This window comes from Prosopis cineraria, unplaced genomic scaffold, assembly GCF_029017545.1.
Source record: "Prosopis cineraria cultivar Desert tree isolate PC_DT_omini unplaced genomic scaffold, ASM2901754v1 PC1, whole genome shotgun sequence".
Lineage (NCBI taxonomy): Eukaryota > Viridiplantae > Streptophyta > Magnoliopsida > Fabales > Fabaceae > Prosopis > Prosopis cineraria.
Genome location: NW_026555332.1, coordinates 28,370,535 through 28,377,904, shown reverse-complemented (window position 1 = coordinate 28,377,904; position 7,370 = coordinate 28,370,535). Strand labels below are relative to the sequence as shown.

Below are 7,370 nucleotides of genomic sequence, written 5' to 3'. Positions count from 1 at the left end.
CAATGCAATAACAAATCACAATTTTAATTGTTGAATTATTGATATTATTACAAGTGTTAGAAATAAAAAATAATGATCACAAGTTTTATTTAAGTAATTACAACTTTCATTCTTACATTCACAATAATGTAATAGCAAACCATAACTTTGCATGTCAAATTATTGATATTGCTATAAGTATTGAAAATAACAAGTAATGATCACAAATTCTATTTAAATAATCACAATTTTCATTCTTACATTCTCAATAATGCAACCGCAAACTACAACTTTGCATGTTAAATTTCTAATATTGCTACAAGTATTGGAAATCACAAGTAATAATCACAAGTTTTGTTTAAACAATCACAAGTTTCCTTCTTGTATTCATAATATGCAACAATAAATCACAAGTTTGAACCTTTCTTCAAAGAGCAATTTTACCCCTACACTGATAAGTAGGACAATTTTACCCTTAATCTATTTTTTTAAAGAGCACTAGGCACCATGTAGAAGGAATTTTTTACTCCTCGAAAAAAAATAGTTCAAGGGTAGAATTGCCTTATTTATTAATACATGGGTAAATTACTTCTTGAGAAAAAGATCAAGGGTAAAAATATACCTTAACTATTAATTACATTTAAAAACAAGCTAAGGAAAAAACTTCTAAATGAGATCTAATATTCATGGAATACATTCATGGAGAGGAATCAAGACGTTTGAGAAAAAGAGTAGAAAAAGCCTCCATTTCTTGGCTTCTCAACACCAACCTAATCTCAATACCTCCATTATTGCCATTCCTGCTTTTTAAAAGAGAAAAAGCTCTTATCTCACCTATAGAAACTATCTCCACCTTCTTGGGTCTTCCCTACCCAAATGTAATACCATAAACCTCAAACTGTGGTGATCTTGCATTTGAAAATATTTTGTAAGCATTAGTTAGTCTAAAAGTTTCCATATTAGCCATCCATTTTTTGCTACACTCAATCCTTAATCTTCAAATCTCTTTAAAGCTTCACTTATAGCCTCAAGAGCAGCAATGAACCCATCATCTTCCCATTGCAGCAAGCTCTTCATTTTAGCCTTAGCCTTAGCCATCCCTACACAATTTCCAAATATGCAGATGGAATTGGAGGATCTAAATGAGATCTACAATCTACAGTGAATATGAACAACAACTTATCTTGTTTGGTTTGTTCTTCTCTGACTATGCAGTTCAACAAATAAGAACATATTACTAAAAAGGTTGATATATGAACCTTCTTATTATTTAGCTTAGACTCTGTAAATTTCTTCAGGTTTTGAATATTTGAAGGAACCAATTCAAATGCCCCCTTATTACCTGCCCTTTATATTATATCTTCTTCATTTCCCATAACTTTAAGCTTCTATCATTTGGTCTAACTTCCTTTAATAGATGACTCAAAAATATCTCTACAACCCAAGATGGGTCTTTAACTACTGATCTATCAAAGAATGGCATTAGATTCTCGGGTAGTGATAAATCAGATGATGATTCCTTGAGATTATTAGAGCATATATAAGCCCACAATTTCATAAATAAAGTTGAGGATTTTCCATCCATGGCTAAATGGTGCGCTGTTATTCTAATAGAGAAGCCAGAACTTGGGAATATAGTGATTTACAAACTCAAGATGGAAGCTTCTTCATCAAAAACATTCAAGTAGGGTACGAGCAGACAGCTTTCTTAGGCTTCAAAGTAATCATCAAAACTTGCCAGGTCATTGAAATTTGTGTTGGATTCTATAATGATGAGTGAGACAGTGTCGCCAAAGACATATCGAGTAAAGGGTATTGAGGAGTGAGGTGGCCATACAATATTGCCAGTGAGAGGAAGAAAGCAATAGAGAGTGAGAGAGAGGGAAAGTTTGAGTTTTGGAAGAAGAGAATAGAAGGAGGAAGGTGGGTTGTGGAATTCATAAAAGAAAAGATGCTCCATTAGCAGGAATCGCAACCACGGGAGGGCAAAACATGTAAGTGGTAAAGAAGTTTTCGATGTGGTAGCAGAAGTGGTTGTTTCCACCAGCGGCAGCACCTTGCAAACTTCAAGAAAGTTCATTAAAGGTGGTTTCACCATTTAAAGACAAAGTGAATGGCTCTTCCATTTCAAACTTAAATAATAATAGGAAGCTAAGTTAATTTATGAGTACTAACAAATAAAATATTTAAAGTTTAAATAAAAAATTATATTTAAAAATGTGCGTATGTGACTGTATATATATATATATATTTAAACATATTATTTAGTAACGGACTCAGAAAAATTAATGGGTAAAAGGGCAAAAATACTCACAAAGTGGTCAGCCATGGGCACCCAGTATCCTAAAGTGAGGAAAAGGGCAAAAATACCCATAACATTACATGGATGGGTGCAAAAGTGACCAGATCGTTAACTTTAACCTAAACCATTAACTTTGACCGTTAGATGCTGACTATACGTGCCACGTATCGGTCTTTACTGACATTGACTAATAAAGGGGCAAAAATACCTATAAATTCGTTGGCCAAGAGTAAAAATACTCATAACATTATCAAAGTTGGTGCAAAAGTAACAATTCATCTAATCCCTTAAATGTTGACCGTTTAGTTGACACTTAAGTAAAAGTTGACCATTTTTTTTTGTTGACATGGATAAAAAAATATTCCTAAATGAAATTATCTAAAGGCTAATGGGTCATTGCATGGATATCATGTGAAAACATGTCATTTTGACTGAGTATTGAATTAAATTTATTGTTTCTTTATAGCAGTGGCAAAAACCATTAAGTTAGATGTGCTCAATCTTAATCTTTGATTTTGTACAACCTATCTCATTATATTGAATCTCAGGTTTGATAGACCAGAAAAATAAGCAGAGAGAAAAAATAGAAGGGGGTAAGATATGTGGTGATAGAAAGAAACATTGTGACATTAATTTTGACAAATTGATCACTATTGCATATACTAAAGTAACATTATGGGTACTCATATGATGATCGATCAACATTCATAAAAATTCATTTGAAAATATTTTTTGTCTACATCAATGAAAAAAAAGTCAACTTCTTCTTAGGTATCAGCTAAACAGTCAACATTTAAGGGGTTGGATAGATTGATACTCTTGCACTAAATTTGATAATGTTATGCGTATTTTTGCTCTTGATCTATAACTTCATGGATATTTTTGCTCTTGGCCAATGACTTTATAGGTATTTTTGCCTTCTATTAGTCCACGTTAGCAAAGATTGACACATGACATGCACAATCAGCATTTAACGGTCAAAGTTAATGGCGTTAGGTCAAAGTTAATGGTTTGATTACTTTTGCAGCTATCAATGTAACGTTATGGGTATTTTTATCTTTTTTTCGCTTTAGAATATTGGGTGCCTGTGGTTGACCACTTTATGGGTATTTTTACCCCTTTACCCAAAATTAATTTGTGGAGGAAAAATTTGTACATAAATAAATATTAATACTATTGATAAATTTATTATAATTTTTATTAAATTATGTAAATTATGAAATTTATTAAAATTAAATGATATTAAAGAACTATACAAAAATATAAAATTATAATAACATAAAAATTATATATTATTAGAATTATAATTTTTATTTTAATTAGTATAACTTAAATTTTTTGACTTTTGATCAATGGGTACAACTAAACTCTTTTGTGCCAATAAAATTTAACTCTTTTTGATAATATGCATTTTTGTAATAAAATTTTTATTTTAAAAAACCAAATAAAATTATTTTCTAAATTATTTCTCCTTTAAAAAAATCTTTCTATTTAAGATTAAAATGCATAAATAAGATTTTGGTTAAAATACATGAATATTTTTTTTTTAGAGGCAAGGCCAGATGAAATAGGGCAAATGCAATATTTAAATTCACTACATGCTTTTTTTTTTTTTCGAGGCTTATTGCTCCTTCCATGTTACAAATAGTTCCGTCCCCGTATTATCTTTCATGACATATTTTTAAAATGGTGGTCAATCATTAAAAAAATATTATTTTCGACACTCCATCCAAGGAAATAAGCTTTGTTAATTTGTTTGCTGCAACAAAGTGACATTGTCGGTCAGGGTATATTATATTATATGAAACAAAACAAATTGCATGCAGTGTTTTTAAAACCCAAACGGTCGGATTGCTTAAATCGCTATTGGGATATATATGAAAGTGGCTAGATTTGATTCATTTATTGGTTGAGCGTGAGAATCATGACCAGTTAATTTTTCTGGTTTGTTATCGAGTCCAATTTTTAAAACATGATCATGGGCATGGTAAGAAAGCTATCTCATGCGTAGCAAAAATAATAATGGTCACGTATCTTATCATTTTCTATTTTATTTTTGTTATATCATGTTTTTGGTTTTACTAATATCATTAAAATTGAAGAGTCAAAATGAATTATTATTTCATATATTTTTTTAAAGCATGTACACTTAATTATTAATAATTAATTAATATCACTTCTTGACCTGGTAAATCAAGGTTTAAATTCTCATTAATAGATATATCCACATTTAATATCCGATTGTACTTTGAATGTGATTATCTTTAAAAAGAGGATATCTGTAAATAATAATAAAAATTAATATCATTTTTTATTTTTATAAAACTCGTTATAAAAACTTCTTGAGAAAGTATATGAGAACGAATGTTGCACTAAAGTTTGTACATTGGATTGAATGGCGGTAACTAGTATTAGGGGAAGAAATGGGAAAGAAGAGTTAAGAAGAGCACTAAGGGCTTTTGAAGGGAAGAGGTAATGTAGATAAGACGGGATTACTAATGAGTGAAACTGAATGATTTGTTCAAGGAAAAATTTCACTGAGAACCCTCTTATTGCACTTAATGAAAAAAAAGACTTCAAAAATACTAATATATCACTATAGGCAAGGGCACTAATCTAAGATTAAATTTCATGGCCAAATGTTAATATTGCCCCTCGTTAAAAGAAAAAAGATGAATGTAGATCAAGAAAACCGACGACATACGTAGTGATACTGAAGATGGACAAACATATCTCTCATCAGAGATGAATCTCTTCAAGACATGAACTAGGGCATTTGAAGATCAGCAAGACCTTCATCGACTTCCAAGACTTTAACTAAATGATCAACTATTATATATACTTAATTACAAGAGATGATTATTTATCATAATTGCAAATCTTAAAATACAGAAAACACGAATAAAGATCTGAATCTCTCTAGGATTCAAATTAAGGCATTTAAAAGTGACATCTCCATCGTCGGAGTTCTTGCACAAGAATCATTTGATAGAAGTATTGTAGGTAATGTGTGAAAAAATGACAGAGAAAACGTACATGTCATGCCAGTATGTCTCTGATATACCGGTATTATTTCATGTTTGGATGATTTCTTCATTGCCTTAATGCGTGAGGTTAGTTAGCTTACAACAGTTGTTCATTTCCTTACTGAACTTGTTTGTTACGAGTTATGACATGAAATAATTTCAAAGAAAACATATCGATAAGTCTCTGATATACCAGTATGTTTTTGAAAGAATTTCAAGTAAAACATACTGGTATGTCTCTAATATACCGATATGATTTCATGTTTGGATGACTTGTTCATTGCCTAAATGTGTGTGGTTAGTTATCTTATAATAGTTGTTCATTTCCTTATTGAACTTGTTTGTTACGAGTTACGACATGAAAGAATTCCAAGAAAAAACATATCGATAAGTTTATGATATCTCGTTATGTCTATAACATACTAGTATGTATCTGATATACCGATGTTTTTGAAAGAATTCCAAATAAAACATACCAGTATGTCTCTAATATACCAGTATGATTTCATATTTGGATGACTTGTTTGTTGCCTTAATGTGTGTGGTTAGTTACCTTACAACAATTTTTCATTTCCTTATTGAACTTGTTTGTTGTGAGTTACGATAAGAAAGAATTCTAAGGAAAACATACCGGTAAGTCTATGATATATCAATATGTCTATAATATACTAGTATTTCTCTGATATACTGCTATATTTTTGAAAGAATTTCAAATAAAACATACCAATAAAACATGATCATATCGGTATGATTTCATGATTGGATGACTTGTTTGTTGCCTTAATGTGTGTGGTTAATTACATTACGACAGTTGTTAATTTCCTTACCACACTTTTTTATTACAATATTGGCTACTTTTCAAGTATTAGTTTAATGTTTAACTATGGAAAAAACAATGCTAACCAAAAGAAGCTACAACATCAGAGGTAGCATCCGACTAGCTGGTGACTCAGTCAAGGGAGATTTTTGGATAGGAATTCTAATGATGGAGGTGTTGCTAATCTTTAGACTTGAGAGTTTGGGAAGCTTAAGTGTATTATTTGTGCTTATTGAATATGCAGACAATGATGGGTGAGATGAGAATTTCCTTGAGTGAAAGTTTCCCACTCGCTTAAAGGAGATTCTATTAGTTCAGATCTAAAATAAAGATGTTGGTTTAAATCTGAAATAATGGTGTTGTTGATCTTCTATGTATTTACAACACATGTGTATCATGGTCGAGCTAATAGAACTTTTTTTCCTTTGTTCTTATAGGGAGGGGTAATATTGTTATTTGGCTATAAAATTTAATCTTTTGTTGTGCAATGATATATTAGTATTTTGGGGTCATCTTTTTCATTAACTACAGTCAGAGGGCTCTTAGTGAAACTTTCCCTTTGTTCAAACTTTACAAGAGAAAGAAAAAATTAAAATTAACAGAATAAAAAAAACATGTGGAATGGATTAAAAATGTTAAAGGGCAAAAATGGCAAAACATTTTGCTGGGAGCGTCCGATCTGCTTTAATTTTGTTTTGGAGCATTGTGATCTTCAAATTTTCAAAAAGATATAATATTAATTAACGTTTGACCGTTAATCCTTTGCTTTTGACCAGATGCTTGCATGTGTCATTATCTGAAGCATCCCTCTCGTTCCTCAGATGCCATCCTGATCACTATCTTTCTCCATCCAACAACTCAACACTGATCGCAGTAGACTGATCTGGAAATCTGGCCACATCCGCTTTGACCGGAGCACTCATCGGCCACAAGTGACAGCGATGGAAAAGTGAGGAAGTCGTGGAAATCAGCCGTGACTCTGGTCTTCATCTGCTTCAATGGCTTTCCTCCACTCACAGCCATAATAGTGGAAACAGGTGTGTCTTGTGTAAAGATGAAAATAGGCCTGGTCGAATCGAGGTTTGATTAAATAAGCTTAAACATATATGATAAATTAAATATTTGAATGCAACCTAAAACTTATATAAGGCTTTTTTCACTATTTAAATCTGAGCCTACATAAAACATGACCTAAAACCTATTTAAAAACCTACTTAAAAAGTAATCTTTTTAAATAGACTCATAT

At 31.2% G+C, this 7,370-nt stretch overlaps 1 pseudogene; it reads right to left on the bottom strand.

Annotated features, from left to right (window-relative positions):
- Nucleotides 1-676: 676 nt before the first annotated feature.
- On the bottom strand, nt 677-7,147 carry LOC129285859 (phenolic glucoside malonyltransferase 1-like; annotated as a pseudogene).
- Between the last annotated feature and the right edge of the window lie 223 nt (nt 7,148-7,370).